This window comes from Sinohyriopsis cumingii, chromosome 10 (genome assembly GCF_028554795.1).
Source record: "Sinohyriopsis cumingii isolate HCF-2022 chromosome 10, ASM2855479v2, whole genome shotgun sequence".
Lineage (NCBI taxonomy): Eukaryota > Metazoa > Mollusca > Bivalvia > Unionida > Unionidae > Sinohyriopsis > Sinohyriopsis cumingii.
The window spans coordinates 25,913,101-25,935,415 of NC_142970.1; the positions used below are offsets into that span (position 1 = coordinate 25,913,101).

At 36.0% G+C, this 22,315-nt stretch overlaps 1 pseudogene; it reads right to left on the minus strand.

The window, feature by feature from the left end:
* Positions 1-2,421: 2,421 nt before the first annotated feature.
* LOC149789775 (uncharacterized) overlaps positions 2,422-22,315 on the minus strand; it is a 64,161-nt pseudogene continuing 44,267 nt past the window's right edge.

The following is a 22,315-nucleotide window of genomic DNA, read 5'->3' on the forward strand; positions in this document are numbered from 1 at the left end:
TCCAAGGAAGGTCTTAATCAAAGCACTAAGCTAGGCATCACACACTTCTTACACTTGGCTACTGTCCCATCCAAACTATCAGATCTAACAACTTATCACTCTCTGAAAATCATTACTATTTTGTCAGTTTGCCTTTGAACACCAAAATACTCATTCAAGTCTAAGTCTCAACATGTCTTGATTCCGAGGTCATGTGCACTCCTTATTCGGCTACACTCAGAAGTGAACACAGTAAAGAAAGCTAAAGTTGTTTATTTGATTCACTGTTATAAATGACCAAATATATATCTCTTCTTCTTTCTGCCTCTGAATTCAATCACTGTAAACTATCAGTACATTTTCCCACCCAGCTGCCAAAGCCATTCATCTTGCCACCCAGCTATTACAGCATGTTCATTATGTACTCTTATAATGGCGACATGTAAATGGGGGGAGTAGACTTTCAGCCACTAAATTATGTCATTGCGAATATCAGCATAGCTAACTCATCAACACTTTTCCTACACAGCATGTGGCTCAAGCATGACTGGTTTGCCTTTGAATTGTGCCACCCACCTATTAAATGCATGGAGAGGCTCCCGCCTAATTGATTTTCTGCATCCCCAATAAAAAATTGGTGTCCAAATATGCGTGATTAGAAATCTGTGTAATCATAATATTTATTTATTGTAAAACAGAAATGGCTACTAACGTCATGCTTAGTTGGTAAGCTTGAAGAAACGTAGCCATTTTATACATATTTTATATCCAGAATATATGAGTATACAAGACACATCTATGCTACACAGTAAGTTCAATTCAGAACTGAAAAAATAAATAGATACTTCAGACCAGAAGAATGACAAACAGAATAAAAGGATAATAAATCATCACACTTACCTGTATCGCATATGAAATGCTGCCATTTCCCGCATATATTACAAGACAAAGCAAGTTGGTGAGGCCAGACATGACTATTGTATTTTACACAAGGATAAATCACCATTGTCACAGTTAACACAATTCAGTTATTATTATACCAAAATATATCCAATCGAAATGTCACTATAAAAACTGTATTTACTATAAATTAATATATAATTTACACCCAAGTAATTCTATACCAAACATCTTTATTAAAGCTTAGGATACAAACTGGCATGTAATGAAAATTATCAGCTCATTTATACAAATTTACAGCAAGTGGTACATTATTTTTCATACCTATTTCTTTCCATTCAAATTAGCGTGCATTTATTAACTTAATAAAAGTCACTTTAGTTATAATAAACAGTTGAGATATTTTTGGCTATTTTGCGGTTTGTTTTGATTCTTGAAGACATCAATGAATAACTATGATTAGTGGACATGACTACTAGTAGTGTGCCAACTATTGTTAAAAAAAATTCTGAGTTTTTTTTAATACAAATTTAACTTTTGTGGTAAATTTGATTTCTTTTTACTCAAGTTAGTGTGCATTTATTAACTTAATAAAAGTGACTTTAAATATAATGAACTGTTGACATCTTTTTGGGTGACTTAACATTGTGCTGGTATCTTCTTTAATTGCAGAAATCAATGGATAATCATGTGATTAGTGGTGATAATGACCATTAGCAATGTGTTAATTATTCTTTTAAAATGAATTAATTAGGGTCAAAATGTCCTATGCCTGGGGTTAAAATGACTTGGGGTCTAAATTTCTTGGGAATATTCTTGGGGTCTAAATGTCTTGCTCCCTTTCTCAAGGAATTTTGCTCAGTAACTTGGCATTTCAAATTGGTGCACTAGTCATTGGCTCCAACTTTGAATAAGCCATTTCCCGAAAGGTAAATGCAGCAACGTGAAATTTCAAATTCTCATAGGCATTAATCATCGTTGTGTGTTTGTATGTGTGCTCTGTACTTAGAAATTACATAATATAAGAATAAAGAGTCTGTGTAAGTACTATTCTGCTATCTAATATTTCATATCAGTTTTTAAGTATATATATATATATATATATATATATATATATATATATATATATATATATATATAATTCTCCATCCACCCTGGGGAACTTCTCAAGATATGTTGGGGCAAGTTCTCCATGGGACGATTTTACAAAAGGCATTGGTTTTCCATGGGGTGCATTCTCCACATGCTTTATCTAAATTTCCACTACATACTACGAGGGGGGCCCCAAGTGGCCAAGTGGCCTATACACTACTAGGCCACACAAAGGCTCATAAAGCCTAACAAAGTCTGACCGAGTCATGTGAAGCTAACAAAGAAAAGACTACAATGTATTTACATCGTAATGATACTAATGAATAAAAGTCAGACCAATTAGTTTGAAATGATTGCTTTTATTTTAAAATAATTTGATTAAAACACATTAACAGAATACTATATCTTTGTTTTTATCATTGAATTACCAAACATATGTTGACAAGCATTTTACTTAAATTATTTTTCTTCTGTATGAATTCTCATGTGAAGTTTTAAATCTCCACTCTGAATAAACATTTTATCACACATTTTACACTTATATGGTTTTTCACCAGCGTGAATTCTCATGTGCAGCTTTAAATGTCCACTCCGATTAAACAGTTTATCACACACTTCACACTTGAATGGCTTTTCTCCAGTATGGATCATCATGTGCTGTTTTAAACTTCCACTGTGATTAAACATTTTATCACACATTTTACACTTGAATGGTTTTTCTCCAGTATGAGTTCTCATGTGCAATTTTAGAACTCCGCTATAAGTAAACATTTCGTCACACATTTCACACTTCAATGTTTTCTCTCCAGTATGAATCCTCATGTGGAGTTGTAAACATCCATACCGACTTAATATTTTATCGCAAACTTCACACTTATATTGTTTTTCTCCAGTATGAATCCTCATGTGAAGTTTTAAATCACAACTCTGAATAAATCTTTTATCACACACTTCACACTTATATGGTTTTTCATCAGTGTGAATCCTCATGTGCAGCTTTAAATGTCCACTTCGATTAAACATTTGATCACACACTTCACACTTGAATGGTTTTTCTCCGGTATGGATCATCATGTGCCGTTTTAAAGCTCCATTCTGATGAAATCTTTTATCACACACTCCACACTTAAACGGTTTTTCTCCTGTATGAATCCTCATGTGCTGCCATAAATGTCCACTCTGCTTAAAAATTGTATCACACACTTCACACTTGAATGGTTTTTCTCCGGTATGGATCATCATGTGCTGTTTTAAAGCTCCACTCTGATTAAACATTTTATCACACACTTCACACTTAAATGGCTTTTCTCCAGTGTGAATCCTCATGTGCTGCCGTAAAGTTCCACTCCTCTTAAATTTTTTATCACATACTTCACACTTGAATGGTTTTTCTCCTGTATGGATTATCGTGTGCTGTTTTAAAGCTCCACTCTCATTAAACATTTTATCACACACTTCACACTTAAATGGTTTTTCTCCAGTGTGAATCCTCGTGTGCTGCCGTAAATGTCCACTCCGCTTAAAAAATTTATCACACAGTTTACATTTGAATAGTTTTTCTCCGCTTTGGCTCATCATGTGCTGTTCTAAAACCACATTATAATTGAACATTTTATCACAATTTCACACTTGTATGGTTTTGTCTGGCTTTGTCGGGCTTAGCAGTATTTAGTAGGACCCTATGGTTTTTCTTCAATGTGCATCTTTATATTCAGTTTCAAATCTCTTTTGTGATTAAACATTCTTTTTCACACTTATATGGTTTTTCTCCAATACGCACCACCTTTAAATATCCACTCTTGACTAAACCTTTTATCACATACGACACCACACTTAAATTGTCTTTCACCATCATGTGTTTTCATCTGCAGCTTCAAATCTCACTCCTGTTCCAAGTCACACATTACATACTTAAATGGTTTTCTCCTGTATGTATCATCAGTTTCAAGTCTCCATTCTAATTAAACATTCCATCATACAGTTTACACTTAATATGGTTTTTCTCCATTCTTCTTCTCCTGCCGCTTTCAACTTTCTCTGATTAAATGATTTATCTCAACACTTCACACTTAGGCCATAGACTGTTTCTTCTGTAGTATCTAGCATTCTGTGCTGTAGTGTTCAACGTAGATCAAACACATTTTTCACTAGTATATATTCCATGTGCTCATTCAACTTTAAATGTTGCCGACATGACTGGTCAGTTTATAATAGGTATAGTAATCCGCCATGTCCGTCCTAGTTATGGAAGAGTTCATTTTCGATACAGGAGTATCGATCCTGATCGGAATCGTAGTATGCCAAGAACAAGAGGAGGAAAGAAATGAAGAAAGAAAAAATGGAAGAAAAAAAAATCTAAAGACGATGGCCTAAAAATTAATGTAATTAGTATTTCAATATAAAGAGATACATATTAATGTGCTTTGTATAATAATGATAATGATGATGGTGATAATAACAACAGCACTACTACTACCACTGATAATAATAATAATAATAATAAATAATTTCTTGTCTAATGGGTCCCAGATTGTATTATTTCGATACAAGGTTATATGATAGTGACAATCATTTATTGGTAACATGTGCCTTAGTTAGTTTTGAGGTCCGGAAGAGTCCATTTTCAAGCACCGATCCTAGTCGGAATTGTAGTTGGCCACTTGTTAACATAGTCTGTATCGACTTTAATTATCATTCTATTTACATTTAATATGTCCGTGTCAAGAAAAGATGAAAACTAATCCAAAGACATATGACCTAAAATTATTGTAATCAATATGTGAATATAAAGAAATAAGAGTAATGATCTTTGTATAATAAGAAATATTGACTTTTCGCCCATGGACGTTTCGGGCCAGGACATTCCGCTCCACTTCAATGGACATTTCGCCCCACGTGGTACATGCGCGCTTCGCCCCGTGGACATTTTGGCCCAGGACATTTGAACTCACATTAATGGGAATGTCTGACATTTATAGAAATTCATCAGCATTACACCATTGTCCTCATTTTACTTTACTTAACTATTAATATTTCATTTCATACCCCATAATCCTCTCTCTCTCTCTCTCTCTCTCTCTCTCTCTCTCTATCTCTCTCCATTTCATTTACATTCAGCGTGCCGTTAGATCAGACAATATTTTCCCCTTTTACTTTATTTATATAATGAAAGACTGATCGGAAAATTAATCTATCGTTTTCAGTGATCATTGTTTTCTATACTGCAGTAGTTTAATTTTCGCTGTTACGCAAACTGATGTAGATCCCTTTTTACCGTTTATAGGAAACTGACCTATCGCCACTTATCAATCAAGATGTTCGTTTACTCAATCAACGAGCGTAAATTAAGCATCAGCAGAAGGGGCGAGCAGCCTCTTATTGACTCAGCCGCAAATCGCAAAAATAAGCCTTCCTGGAAATCGCAAAAACTCTAATTGACTCACTCGCGAAGCGCAAAAATAAGCCTTCTTGACTTTTGAGGGGGGGGGGGATAATGGAGAACTCCTACCCGTCATTAAATATTCATATATTCAGATATGCAAATGTACCCGCTAAAACAATGGCTTTGATTGGTTGTACAATACATTCTCTCATAAACAATCCCATAAACCATCAATTATACTTCCTGCTTCCGCTTGAACCAAAATTCGTGTGGATACCTTTCAAATTTGAGCAATAACAATTATTAATTGCTGCATCTTAGCTACAATTTTCTTCGTTTATATATATTTAAAAATTATCAGACATACAGGTAATTATAACTGCTGACGCTTTCATTTATTTGACAGCTTATTTTAGTGCGCAAATTTAACAAACTAGTTTGTATAGACCATAGTCACGTTACCAACTGCTAGACCAATTTGAATTTTCGTTTCATTCTTTTATCAGTTTGACTTTATTTTCTCTTTTTGTGAATATTGGTTGAATTTATTTGATATTGTACTTACATAGCTAAGTGTTTTGTTCATTTATATGTTTTATTGTTTGATTGCTTCGTAAGAAGTTTAGCTTGCTTAGTTATTCACATACTACTATAGTCTGAGCAGCAGAGAGGGTGAACAGACCATAAAATTCCGACAAAACAAATAAAACAAACAAAAATAAATCATCTCGTAGAAAGGTCAAGATTTTTACAAATGAACTTTTCCTTGAGATGTTTTATTTCTGTAATGACCGATTGTACTAATAAAACCTCAGTTCGAAATAGTAGCTGAAAAAATAAAGTACTCTACGTGTTTATTTATTTTTGTTTATTTTTTTGACGACCAACGTTGGTAGGTACCCTCTCTGCTGCTATTAATTTACCACCATACCAAGTTTGATGAATATTTTTCAACGCGTTCTCGCTGTCGTTTTTCCTCATCTGTTTCATCTTCATCTGTTTCATCTTTATTTGTTCTATGTTTCAAGTAATATTCAAGTTCTGATGGTGGTTTTTCTATTTTTGGATTTATGTTCTTTCTGTGTTTATAATATATCATCAAACTTCTGTATCGATCTCCACCGCAATTTTTGCAAATCTGATATAATCCTCTAACGCCGTTGTTACATCCAACACAACTTCGTGGACCAGCATGAAGGTTTTTCTTTATAAGATAATTATGTTTCTTGCAATATTCTCCACGGCATTTTTTATTACATTTGTTAGTGGTTCCTTGACGCAGCCACGCACAGTTGTTCATTATCTGTTTAATTTAATTTAATTTTATCATCACCCCTGTTACCCAAATATTTTATCAAGACCCACACGATATCTTGTTCTTGGATCATTTAAATTTATTGTTATAAATCCATGCGGAGTAGCTTGCGCTCGTGAGAAGAAATTTTTGAATTTAATTATATCCATGTCACCACCAAACCAAGTTTGATGAATATTTCTAAGTGTGTGTGTGTCTACGCCATTAAACACAGCTAAAATGTTGCAGTTGTCTCTGATCACCTTCGGAATTTGTGTATATCGTTGAGTAACATAGATCACGTCTGTATTTTTATGTCTACCTCGGGAAAATATTCTGGCTGGATTTGATTGTTTATCTAGCATTACATCGTCGTATACAACTAAATTATTAATAAATCCATCTATGGAATCTACGGATGGTGCTTCATCAATATCGGTTATAAACTCTATAACATCATTACCCTCATCCAGTAATCGCGCGTTTTCATTGAAATCTTTAAGTACATCATAACATCGTTGATCATCAGCGGATGGTGCTACTAAATACAATTTATCCCATTTCAACCATCTCATTATCAGATTAAGTAATAATTGCGTCTTACCCGATCCAGATGGTCCTATGATAATCATTCTGATGGAATTTGGTAGCGCAGGATGGTGTTTAACTGGCTCTCGTTTTCTTGTTGCTGAGAAATCAATTATATCCATATATTTTATAACATGAATTTATATTGTTTACGTTGTAGAGTTAAAACTCCAACTACTGATTTAGCTACGGTTACAACAAAAAATAGAAAAATAGCGTACGGTGGAAAATGTTCTATATGCGGTAGAAAGAAATTTTCGTTTTTACCTAATAAGCGCGGTGGTGATATTGCTAATTTGATGTCAAAGTTTCCAGGTGCTCCATGGGCTAAATACAGTGGAGAAAAACATCTACCGGGATATAATTATTGCGGTCCTGGTACCAGACTTGATATCAGGCTCGATAATCAAGATCAACCAAAACCAGGCGAGGAACCAATAAACGCTATTGATCGAGCTTGTCATGCTCATGATGTAGCTTATAAAAGTCAAAATCTACAACATAGGCATATTGCAGATGTGAAATTAATTCATGCATTAAATTCTATAAAAAATAAAAATATTAGAGAATCATTAGCTAATTGGTTAGTAAGATCCTCGATGAAAGGTAAATTAGCGCTTGGGGCTGGTAATTAATAATGGAATCGATTTATTATTCACCAAGAGGATACTGGAGAGGCAAAGCAGCAATTGGTAAACTTGCTGATGCAGCAGCGGTTAAACATTCTACTGCTAAAACGTGGTTATCCAAACAAGCAATATGGCAAATTTATCTACCACGTCCTAAACGAATTCAGTACGCGTATTTCGATGTCAGTGTTCCTAATGAAGTTCTTCAAGCTGATATTCTGTTTTTACCTCATGATACTATGCGTAGAAAAACGTACAAATACGCGCTAACCGTAGTTGATGTTGCAAGTAGATATAAAGAAGCACAGCCGCTATCAGCGAAAACATCATCTGAAGTAGCCGATGCGTTTGAACGAATTTATCAACGAGGACTCGGACCACAAGGTGGTCTGCGATGGCCACAGCTACTACAGGTTGATCCTGGTAAGGAATTTCTTGGTCCAGTATCATCGCTGATGAAACGACATAATACCAAAATACGACGAGGTCATACTGCAATTCACCGTGATCAAGCAATTGTTGAGCGATTTAATCGAACACTTGCTGAGCGGTTATTTGGATATCAATACGCGAGGGAATTTATTCAGGATAAAAGATCTCGCGAATGGGTTGCAAGATTACCAAGCGTGATAGCTGCATTAAATAATGAGATCACACGAACAACCAACATGAAACCCATTAATGCAATTACAAAAAAAATATACCAACACAACGAAAAGATGTTGAAAAACAAAAAATATTAGGTGATGTCACAGTCAGATATTTATATGAGCCTGGTGAACTTGAAGGTGGTAAACGAAGAGCGACTGATCCTATTTGGAGTGTTACCACACACAAAATATCTACCGTGACAAGATCCTCAGGTAGACCTGCAATCTACAGATTAGATTCGGCTGCTCCTCACCGTGGATTTACACGTGAACAACTACAAATAATTTCCGCGGATACACAACTACCGCCAAAATCACTTCAGTGATTTCGATCACTTAACTAGCACTATCGCCAAGGGTGCCTGCACCCCGACGTCGATTACACTCAAGACAGGTTAACATGGTATTTTCTCGTGTATGACCGCGACTATTATCTTTTCTATCTACGGTAAATTGTCTTGAATCATTACTCGAATATCGCCATAACATTATACAATTACAACTGGCGCAATGATTATTCTGCTGCTGTTTTAACTCAATAATAAATTCAACATCAAGATCAAAGTCACGTTTATTTTTTTATCAGATTGTTTGTATCCGATTAATTTTTTTCTTATTATATCATCATCGATGATGTTAAATTTATCAACGATTTCAGGAATTATAATTCTACGTAATTGAGATATTTTTCTGACCCTCGATACCGCTAAATAAACTAAATTTGACCACTCGATGCGATCGTCTACAATCCAGACTCGTGTGTCAGAAATAGTTAATCCCTGAGACGAGTGGATCGTCATAGCGTATCCCAACACCCATGGAGATTTGTCAGCGTGTATTGCATCTTCGACCACACTGATATCAACGGCGACAATATCATTTAATACGAGATTTTGTTTTTCAGTCTGTCCTGGAATATCAACATTAATATTCTGTTTTCGTGTATCTGATGGTCTATAACACAACGGTACGGGTAATTCTGAGTATTTTTCTTTATGTAGTTGAAATAACTGTTGTTGTAAAGCGTCTCTGATTATTTTTCTACTTGCTACGATTAAATCGGTGGGTCTCCATAATTTCAAAAAATCACTCATTGATGTCTCTGAGATCACTCCACGTATTATTTCACACTGAATTTTGTTTGATTGTAATCTGATTAATTTTTTAAACTCCCTCAAATTTGCATCAAGAGCTCTATGATCATCATCTATTTCTTCGTAATAATCAACGAAATTTTTTAACCAATCATGTGGAGATGGTCCAACAAAAGGCGGCGGTTGACCATGATCGCCACACATTATTATAGCGGTATTTTTCGTCAACAACCAATCAAGAAACATTTTTAATGTATCCAATGACACCGTGCATATCTCATCCCAAATAATTATTTTAGGTATATATTTTTCTACCATCCGTTCAGGAGTCCATGTATCTCCGCGCCACCGAAAGAAACTATGATACGTACACGATTGTACTTGCCGCTGTTTCATCTCACGTGCAAGTCTATGTGTGGGTGTCAGCACGATAATATCTGAATTTCTAAAAACATTAACCGCTCGAGTCGTTTTGCCGCATCCACCAGGTCCATTGAGATATACTGTCTTATATCTAGTTATTGGATCACTCAACGATGGTGCTTTCGACATTTCTGATATTGTATTACCCTTACGATAAAAATCTCTCATTGGAACATCTGCTGATTCTGCATAATTGTGTAATAGTTCCTTTTTATTCTCCACGAACCCCATCGTTCATCATTACTTGTAAATTTCATAACAGGTTCTAAATATTTACTTGAAATATAAAATGAGTCTGTTGCGACTCTGACTGTGGTCTCAGGAAATCTATTAATCATCGATAATAAATTTATAGAAACATAAGCCAACATGGAAGATCTTAGATGAGTATATTGTGGGGAGACGTCATTTATGTAACTAACGATCGTACCCAATTTTGTTCCGTCGGATAAATAATCACTTTCTCGATTTACAAATATATTTTTCGCTGTTGTATCAGCAATTATAAAATCGTACTCGGCATCATCTAAAATTAATCGTGCGTGATGTCTTTTATAATCATATGCACCACCTTGAGTAAATTTACCTATAATTTTTCTACCGAGATCTTTTGCGGTTTTGAGTTTAATCTCGAGAATTTTAGGAGCTTCTTTGATAATATCATCTTCGGAAACATCAGGACATTTTTCCTTAAACTCGTTAATAACTTCAGAATCTGACATGGGCAACCAAACTTTGGTCTGTGCATGATATGATATAATTGCCTCACTGACCACCAACGATGTCAGTATCATACAATCTAGCATATATCGCAACAAAACTATAGGTGCCCAACGTTTTTCACAAAAATGTCTACCAAACCAAACATAACAAATCTTGTGAAGATTTTCGTTAAACTCGAATGATTCAATACAGGCGAATCCAGTCAGATCAAAATCAGGTAATGGTCCATTAATTGCCACTCGCGTCATCTCGTTTGTTGGGTGACCAAATCTTTCAAAGTACACAGAACAATCTCCGTATCCCAGAAAACTTCCTGGATAACATGCAACCACATCAACCGAAATAACATCATTGTAATTATATTTGGTATTCCATAATCCGCCATGTCCATATTCGACGCAACTTGCGCGTACGTCCTCGAGTAAATCAAATCGTGTTGGTTTCCATGAATTTCTTTCTCTGGCGAAATGAGCCGCAACAGATGGAACGGTAAAACAATTAGTTAGTAATTTGTCAGTATTTTCCGCGTGCTTGCACTCTAAAAACATCTCCGCAAGATTTTTCATCTCGTCATGGAGGGATTCTGTGCGATATATTTCACCGTTTGGTTTGACAAACTGATCAAATTCACCTTCTTCATTACTTTTAAATAACCATACCGATACAGGATCGTTTTTACTTATTTCTTTAATAAAATCAAACATACCTCCCCCAGGATTACCTGTGGGGTAAAATCTAACAGTTCGATCACGTGGAAATATTGTTACTGCACTAGTCCATGCGTGCGCGTTATGATCGATAATATTTATTGGAGCTCCTTTCGATTTATATTTAGATTCGTACAGAATTTCTCCCGTTATTGTCGCTACGGTTATTGGAAATTTTAATAGTTTTCCTAGTTCAGAAACATCTTTTATTGTAGAACCGGTATCCTTAACTGAATCAGCCCACGAGTTTATTTTTTCACGCCTTAAATCAGTTAATCCATTTCCACGCATCGCGTTTGTAAAATGTTCTATTACTCGCTCGGCTACACAATTTAACCTTGAAAATTTCATCGGCGCTAGTTTATCAACGTTGGGTTTTCTATTTATCTAATAGATTCCATAAATAACCGCTGTTACAGGATACGCTCGCTCATAATACGGTTTGTCAATACCCGTCAGTAGACCCGGTCTGGAATTTTTACTTAATATGACAGTTTTATTATTACCAAGGACAGGATCATATTTGTCACGGATAATCCAACTACCTGTTTCTGTTAATACAATAAATTTTACTCTGAAGAAATATTTTTGATTGCCCTCGTATTCAGCGATGTAGTTAATGATAGTTGCCGCTCGCTTGTCGTTCATTGTGGCGTCCGTGACTTTGTCAAGGCGTATGATCTTGAACGTTGACCATGTATAAGATGCACCATCCGTGTAAAATTCCTTCTTGGCGTCGTGAATTTTCGAGATCAGACTTTTATTTTTCGGATCAACCAAATCTCGCACTGGTAAGTCTGGAGATAATCTGTCGAGGTTGAATTTATATTTAACAGGCCTAGTTTGGGATAATCTCTCAAACTCGTTCATATAATTAAAACAAATATTTAAAATAAAAAATATTATATATACAATGTCTCAATGCAGATGGTTGATGATCGGCTCAGTAAATCGATGCAACAAATCCTGCAGAAAGGAATTTTGTTGGATGCACTTACAAAACATACGACGAGGAAGTCTAGGACCAATACCATGTCTGCGGTGTGGTATTGGAGTGCGAGGAAAAACAGAATTATGTGGAAAATGCGGTGGAAAACGGTTCAGAGAACTTAAAAGATATTATGACAAAAAAAATAATAGCGGTGAAAACGCTATAAAATCCGTGGAGGATTATATATCAAGATTTCAGACAAACAATGATTTAAACAAATAATATTATTATAATGGAGCAAAATAAATTTGTCCCACATCCTGTCATAACAAACTATGAATCAAATATTAATGGTATCATCAGACACTGCAAGTTGAAGAGACCAGTTGGTTGTATTAATAATCATGGTTATCTAAGGTTCACATGCGAGGGGGGAAAGAAAAATTATTTCTGTCATCGTTTCATCTACGAATGTTTCTTCGGAGTGATCAAAGACGGTCTTGTTATTGATCATATTGACGGGGATCCTCAAAATAACTCCCTGCACAACCTTCGAGTTGTCACACGAAGCGTGAACTCTGCATATGGTAATACAGGAAGATGTAAGACAATCGGAAAGAGGGCGGTAATTTCCACAAACACAGAAACTGGCGAAAAAATTATATTTCAGTCTATTCGTGCTGCTGCAAAATATTTTGATATTGACCCGCGTGTGGTAAAATACGTCGCAGAAAATATAACCAGATCTACTTTCTCGAAAAAATATAAACAGAAAATTACCTTTCAGTATCAATAATTATCATCACCACATTGAATTATATCATTATTTGGGGGGGGGCCAGTACTGTCTGATTGTATACTACTGAATTTTTGATTATATAAAAGGGAGATTACTTTGTAATATATAGTTTTCTTCGTAGATTTTTGATTTTTTATGATCGTAATTAGTCAGTTTAACTAATTACATCGTAATTAATTACTCGTAGAAGTATTATTTATTGTTTTTAAATATTTCCCATCATACAACATTACGAGAAATCATGATAATGTTATTGATCAGCAGGGAAGCTGTAATACAGGTACAGAATAGAAACCGTTGTTATGGTATAAATCGATCTGCAGGTGTGTTCATGCCACTGTTATTATTGATTCGCAGTCTGCTTAGGAAAAACGCTGTTTTATATTCAGAAACTGTTGTTATAATACAGAAACTGTTATTATTCAGAAACCGCTGTTTTAGTGTAAATATTGGTTCCTTGGCTATATATTAACTTCCGAAACATATGTTCGTAACAAGGTTTGATAGCTCAATCAGTATGGTATTGGACTGTGACGCTAGCGGTCCAGGATCGAATCCCCATGGCTGACAATTTGTCGGTGGTGTGCGCATAATTGCGATTTTTATAATAATGGGGGAACCGCAAAACCCCCCGCTCAGCAAAATTCAACCACAATATTGACTGGTGGTTGATACATTTTCGTATCACCCACTGGATTAATTATTGTGGGTGGGATTTTTGCTGAGCGTATATGTTTGTATTGTCCTTAGTTAAGTTATATGTTTGTGCCGTCCAATACATAATCTGAGCTCGCTAATACACTCGATAGGGGCTCTTCATTCATAATCTGAGCTCGCTAATACACTCGATAGGTGCTCTTCATTCATTGTATATATCCATTTCATTGTATATATCCATTTCCTTAATTAAGTTATATGTTTGTGCCGTCCAATGCATAATCTGAGCTCGCTAATACACTCGATAGGGGCTCTTCATTCATAATCTGAGCTCGCTAATACACTCGATAGGGGCTCTTCATTCATTGTATATGTTGTGCTGTCCTTGAAACATCCCGACGAACTCGCTAAAGACTCGATAGGGGTTCTAGGGATAATTTTTTTTATTTTAAAGATTTATATATTATATAATGAACCATGAAAATATCAATGATGCAATTGTTGCTATTAAAAAATTGAAAAAAGATGGAATTAATATATCTGATGAACTAAATCCTGAAAAAATAGTTTCTGACTTTGAGATTTTACAAGAACGTAAAAACCAGGGAACACACACACTATCATCTGAATACAAGCCCATGAAACGGATTCAGGCGGCAATGTTTCAGTCGCTAGCTACCGTAGAAGATGATCATGTGAAGGAGTTCGTTCCTCTCTCTGCCGCCGTAGAAAGAATTAAATCGTTATTATCCCACGAGTACGAGGCAAAGAAAACGATTAGTACTCGTATAAGACAATTAAGAAAAATTATGTCAGAGAGTAACTTCGTTACTGGTGAAACGATCCAAAGTAACCCCGTTACTGATGAAACGATCCAAAGTAACCCCGTTACTGGTGATAATGAAAATGAAAGTTTTGGTAACTGGGGTCCCTGTCAACGCTGACCACGTGTGGGCTAGAATTAAATTTTCAGAAAAAAAAATTTTTTTTTTGCAAGGTTGATTAATTTGTACCAAACATACAATTTGATTAATCTGTACTAGTAATAAAATATTTTTTTATTTATTTTTTTTAAGTTGATCGAATTTGAGCCTGATCTCTGTTACAAATGTTCTTCTAACTGTTAAGAAATCCTCGTGTGTAAAAACTCTCCATTACATAAAGATCTACGATTTCACATACAGATTTATCACAAGTTCTTCTCCACGTATGTCAATTAAGCGATTAAGGTGGTCTGTGAGCTTAAAATTTATTCGTGTTAACATATTATTGTGACACCGCAAATACACAGGATTAGTTGGTTCTTGCACGATTAAACTTCCAGGGGGGACTTGTGGTGTGAACGTGTACAGGATGTATCCTTGTTGAGCTTGATTTGATCTTCCGAGATCTATTTGATAGCTGCCATCGATTACGTCACAAACCAGATTGACCGCGACCGTCGGTGTTATATTAACGATTCCCAGAGATATGTGTCTTCCGCCGCCATGTGGATCATTATCATATCTAAGAACGGTTGGATATGGTGCTAGTTTTCTCCATGCATCGAGTATTTTAGGAAAAAACTCATCAATGACATCATTGACAGATTTTCTTAATTTATCCGGATTATAATCAGGAAACTTAAACGTTACAATATCAGCTTCGGGTATTTTGTATTTGGCTGCGAAAAATCTTCTATTATCACCTGATGATTCAAAAACCAGGTTTATGATTCTATTATGAAAATATTCAATAGTATCAGCTATATTATTTAAAATTTCCACTCGTTTAATAATTTCTTCACGCGTAGATGTCACATCGGACAAATATTCATGAAAAAGGATACGTAAATTAACCAGTTGTTCCTCATGATCTGAATTTACGATATGAATGACATTATTGATATTCAAATCGTAAAATGAATTACCGCCATCAACGTTGTGTAAGAGCCAATAGTACTCACCGGTTTTATCGACACGAAATTGATCCCGTTTATCCCATACAAGTTTTTCTATATTCCACCAGAAACTTGTATAATTCATTTTAATATTATGATGAAAACTTTTCGATGATGTAAAATCATCCCGAGTTGGTTCTGGTAGTCCTTCATAAACCGGAGGAATTTCAGGCCAACCTAGCACGGATCTGATTGAAGATTTATAAATATCAACGACGTAATCGGGAGAATGTATTTCAACCGTCGAGGACAGGGTCGGTTCATGAACATTAATTGATATTTTTGCTTCTTTTCCCGTTATTGATTTTATTCTACGTTGAAATTCCTCATTGATCTCTTCAATCTCGTAACTGCCAGTTGGTATTCCAACAACAACCCAGTCAGGTGTTCCATCGGGTTTATCTTTACTAGCAAACACAAGCGAATTATTTGCTGGTATACCATGAAATGATTTTGATCTGACATTTGGCCAGCTGTAATATGCTCGTAATTGCGCTAGTGCTATTTCTTTTACTGGAATTGCAGTAGGAAAATTAACACTAAATTCAGGATTAGACGAACTTACCGAGATCATCGTTATCTTTGGCGGAGTTGTGTTGGTCACGATCTGCTGGAGCAATTCTGTCATTATTAATACTTGTATCTTTAATACCGATACCTTCGTCGTATATTTTGGTCATCATTGAAAATTCGAAATCAGATATAATTCCATCACTGAGACTCGCTGATAACAACGAGGATAATTTCGAGTATGCTACCGTCGCTGTATGTAATTTTATTTTGTAATCGGATAATTTTTCGTTCGTGCAAGTACATATTTTTTTGTGATGATATTAAGCACACCTGCAATAGTTGTTGCTGCTGAAATACAAATAGTCACAGCTACTGGTGCCATCATTGTCAACGCTGATAATATGACATCGGTTTCAGCAACAACAGCGGATACTGAATAAACAATCACGTCGACGATAACTAATCGTCGTCGATATTTTTTTGCTTTTACTGTATATTGATCGACTTGATCTTTTAGCGCCGCCTGCCATTCACGCGCTTGATTGTACCTGTATTGTGCACCGTCCATATATATTTTTATGCAGTAACCAATTGAGGTATTTCAGCTACAAATTCCAAACACCACCAGTAAGATGTTGCGGTTAATTTCTTATCAGCTCTTCCAGAATAAATATTTCTTCGGTTCCGCTATTTAATATAACAGATACAACCCCGGAAAACCTGTCGGTGGAATGACGCCATGGAAACGTTGTAAATATTTCAAATTTTGCAGCACTAAACACAGACAGCCTGTACACGCCAGTGACTGTTGCGGTATATTTGATAGTATTATTTTGTTTGGACCATGTTGCAAATCCCGATGATACCGTGCATACGATGTTTCTGATATGCCCGGGAGTTATTCCAGCTGAAATTTTAATCAAATTGGTTTTGTTGACAATCTCAGGAATTCCTGCTACGATGTCTTGCTGTGTTCGTTTGATCGTGTCTAGGTCAGTTTTGATATCAGAAAGTTTCATGTTGATGACTGGAGGAGTGCCAAAGAACTTATCAATGGATTCGTCGGTTTTTTGAAAATTTTATCGAAGTCTTGTAAAAGCGGTTACGTGAACATCATACTCGGCCCGCAGCGTGGATAGTTTTCCATCCACGTTGTCGACGTATTTTTTTGTTGCTGCGTCTTCGTCAGATGTTGGATCTCTTAAAACTACTATTTTATTTCCGTTAATGCTGAGTTCACCCGTCATTGTGTCACCGGTGTTTTTCATACGATTAGCAACGCTTCTTGCAATTTCATTTCTAATTGTTGCTAATGATACACTTGAATCTCTGATTTTGCCGCTATCAGTAAACACGGGAATATTATCCGTAACTGAACCAAGTACTCGTCGAACTATATCATCCCATTTGATATTGCTGGTTTTTAGTTTACCATATCGATCTTGAAAAATAACAACTTCATCTGGGTCAACTCCAGCCAGGTTCATAATATCAGCAAGGTCATCTTTAGTCGCATACTTTGACAGATCAACGTCGCCGGGTTTTTTCTTAACGCGTGAAGATCTTCTTCCGTAGATGTCAACCATTATAATAAGACCCGTTGTTTAAAACGCTTTACGCGCAACAAATCGGTTACTTGTGTAATCATGCACAACTTTATGTGGTGGTTTGGATGATTTTGATATAGCGTCGAGTACATTAATTACTTCACGGCCACATATTGGCGGATCTGTCATTGTTTGTGTGGGTAGCGTTGAATACCAAACTCTGGTTGTTGCGTGAAGTGGTGTGACATACTTGATAAATTCAACAGGTGGAGCTAACCCGTACGAATCAAAATAAACGATTCCACGTGGATCAACCGCGTATGATACCCAATGAGTACCGGGTCCGGAACGTTCGTCAAGATTAATAATACCTGTTTCGAGTTTGTTTGGTTGTTTCGGTAATTGATCTCGCATAAAAACACATCTAAAGGCTTTTATTTTAAATTTTTTAGCAGCATTAAGTAAATCAAAATTTGATGCTGGAACGTCTAACGAAGTGATCCTGGAAGCCTTAGGCCTCTCCCCCAACGAGATCCTGGCAATCTTAAGCCGCGTCCCTTTTTTTTGTATCCATTTCCTGTTGCTTTCTTTAGTGCCATTTCAGCAGCTGTTCCAACTGCACCTAACGCGGCTGCTTTTGCTACGGCTGGAGCAGCTGCAGCTATTAATGCCGGAATGGCCGCGAGAAGTGGAAATATACCACCTGTTTTAACCATGTCTTTGATGGCGCTTGGAGAGAGATGGAATTGATCTCCAGTTTTTGATTCTAGGGCTTTATTGAAATGTTTAATCTGATTATTTGTCAACGATAATTTGTTTGGACCACCACTAATCTGATCTCGTTTTAGTGATATTTTAGTTCCGCATTTGTTGCCGGTTTTTGATTGAAGCTTTTTTACCTGACCGGGAGTCAGAGTAACATTAACATGACTATACGACATTTTTTATACAAATAATATTTTTTCTGAATAATTAAAGATTTTCCACTGGTGCATCAACGACTATCATTCGACCACTACCACCTTCAAGTAACATGGCTTTATCGCTAAGTATGACCGCGATTGCTCTGTAATCAACACCACCGGTATTTAATGTTGCTTTGAGATGTATATCAACGACAGATTGTTTTGATAGATCAAAATGCTCCAGCGAGAAATAATAAATCGGGTACAAGTTTTTAAAATCTAGTTGTGATATTTGCAACCCAGTATCAACATTTTGATCACGTCCCATAAATGACATCAAACGATGATATGCATGTCCTATATGATTTTGTGCGTAATTTAGTTGTATATTCTCTGTTGGTTCCTGTTGTCCGTTTATCCGTAAGGAAATATTTGTGATACCTAGTTGGTCAAATATCATATGAGAGTGAGTTTGTGAGTTTAAACGATTAGTTTCCTGAAAAGCAGTAAAAATATGTCGTGGTGCAGAAACACCCTGTTGTGATGCTATATGCCATGTAAACTGACCGTTAACGTTAGTTTGCATACAATCCGTGCTTGTTGTTAACCATGACAACAAGGATTTACCACCTGCATCCATGAAAGAAATCAATTTTTGTTCTTCTGCGATCGTTGGAGTCATTACCGGCATCCACAGTGAAAGTTTCGATAATATTACTTTACCAGCATCACCAGCGGGTCTCCACAGAGCATCATTATCATCGTTCTTTCTTACAAGAACAACCGTGTGTCTAGCTCCAAAAATAACCTTTTAAACATTCCTGCAAAATCCAAAAATATGCGATAGTGGAATTGTACATGGAAAACCTCTATTGCCTCCTAGCAACATATTTCTACGTGCTGCAAATCCCAAGTTGAAATTTTCATTAGAACCATGAACTACTGGCCACACAGGAGCATCAGCGGTATTGGTATCGTTTCTTGGTCGTCTTATATTATACGGATCGCTTTCAGGGTGATTGGAGTTATCTTTCACAAACATCATTGTGGGACCTGCTGATCTTGTATAATCATCAGAATATCTTGCCAACCCTATTATTGTTGTAGCAACGTCGACATCATTCTGAATTGATTCAATATTTTTTCCATCAATCATATATGTGGCGCTACTAAATAATGCCATGATCCCGTTGTTTACAAAACCAATTTTTACTGGATCTGCGTAATTAGTATTATCCGTTTTTATAATTGTACCTTCTACCTCAAGAAAGGCATCAGCGGGTAAAAAATATCTACTTGTGTCACGAACTTGTAGTTCAATTCTTCCACGTTGATCTGGTTGTTTTGCGTCATAGGAATAAAATTGATAATCACGTACCGATTCATCCTTAAGGACGGATGCTTCCATGTCAAATGCTGTGTCGGATACGCGCTTGAACATTTTATTATAATTATTTTTCGTCTAACACGTTGATTACCGCGTTCGGGAAATTCCACTTCGGGAAGTTCCACTTCCGGATATCAAACTTGAGATATTATTTCCAGATTCACCGAGTCCTTGATCTGCTAACGCTGCTAGTTTTTGATTTGCAGCTTGATTTATTATTTTACTGACATCTGCAGGCATCACTTCAGTACTTGGTAATTTTACCGGTTGTTGTTTTCGTCGCAATAATCGTGCTAGTCTTTCTTTGATCGCCGAGAACGCCTTACCAGCAACATTGACAATTGCACCAGGAGCTTTATCACGAACAATATCAATAGCCTTCATCGATAATTGTTTTGCAACAGGTGCTACTTTTGGAGCTATCCTTGTAAATAATCCCTGAATAACATCACCAAGTCCATCTCCGTAAGTAGCTTTATAGATTGGTAATCGTGAGTTTACCGCTCTGACCTGTGCAGGTTTGCGATGATTATTATGTATTATCATCTTATTTTTATTTACCATTTATCTAACAACTAGTCATCAACAAGTTCATCGATAAGTTCTCGGTAAACTCCGATATCCATAATACCACCTTGAAATAATCGCCGACAAATATCAGCTGCTTCATTAATTATTTCTGGTGAATTATTTCCGGCACGTTTTCCTCCTATGAGAACTTCTAACCGTGACACGTCATTGATGATATTATCAGGACATAAACCAGATCCTGTTTTAGGTTCATCTTGAGGTGTTTTAAATACTGGTGGTTTCATTACCGGAGTAAGTACTTCAGTGGTGACCGGGGGTGAGCCAGGTGAGTCACTTCCTCGAAATCCAGGTGGTGTATCTATCGGTGTAAATGTTATTTCCGGTACAGAAATTATACGTAAAGGTGAAGGAATTTTCTTCAAGGAGGGTGATTTTTTAAGTGACTCTTTAGCCCTTTTAATTTCCGACTTCAACCTTTGCTGCGGCGAAGAAGATTGCTGTTGTTCTATTTGTTGCAGAGGTGGAGGAAGCTGATACTGGGAGAATTCTCCCTGTTCTGGTTGTTCCAGTCTCTCTCTGTAAAGACTTTTTTACTTCTTCATTAAGTCTTTTGAATTCTGAACCTCTAGCTTGTTTTTTGGTGTAATATACGCGATATATCCATTTAATGAAATTATCATCACTTGTTTTTTCATGAAGAGGTTTTAAAATATCAGATTTATCAGATATATTATTTATCTCAGGTAATTTTTCTCTTTCAGTATTTCTAATAATATCAACAAATCCTTCGTTAAATCTTGCAATTAATTTTAAGTTTTCTGCTGCTGATTTGGATTCAGATGCAAGTTTTTTTCTCACATCGGCGACTTCAGTACGAAGTTCTCCAATACTTTCAAGTATTTCCTCACCAACAGGTGGAGGCTGAGCTGCAGCTATGCCAGTTGGAAGGTCTCGTAAAATCTTCTTTGCCTGTTTAGTTCTTCTTGCTATTTTTTCTGATACCGGAAGAAGATCTTCTTTGATGACAGTTGTAACTTTCTCAGTAGCTGCAGTGACGGGCTTAAATAGCTTTTTAGTTTCTTCTTCATACTCAACTTGTGCTTCTTGCTGCGCTTGCAGATTTTTTCTGAATGAGTCTCTGACAGGAAGAAATTTTTTAATTGCTTCTAATCGTTCTCGAGCTGTTCTTGCAGTATGAGATTCCGAATGTACCATTTTATTATAACATAATGATTTAATTAATATCAGCAGAAGAGGTGTAAATTAAATTAAACAGATAATGAACAACTGTGCGTGGCTGCGTCAAGGAACCACTAACAAATGTAATAAAAAATACCGTGGAGAATATTGCAAGAAACATAATTATCTTATAAAGAAAAACCTTCATGCTGGTCCACGAAGTTGTGTTGGATGTAACAACGGCGTTAGAGGATTATATCAGATTTGCAAAAATTGCGGTGGAGATCGATACAGAAGTTTGATGATATATTATAAACACAGAAAGAACATAAATCCAAAAATAGAAAAACCACCATCAGAACTTGAATATTACTTGAAACATAGAACAAATAAAGATGAAACAGATGAAGATGAAACAGATGAGGAAAAACGACAGCGAGAACGCGTTGAAAAATATTCATCAAAC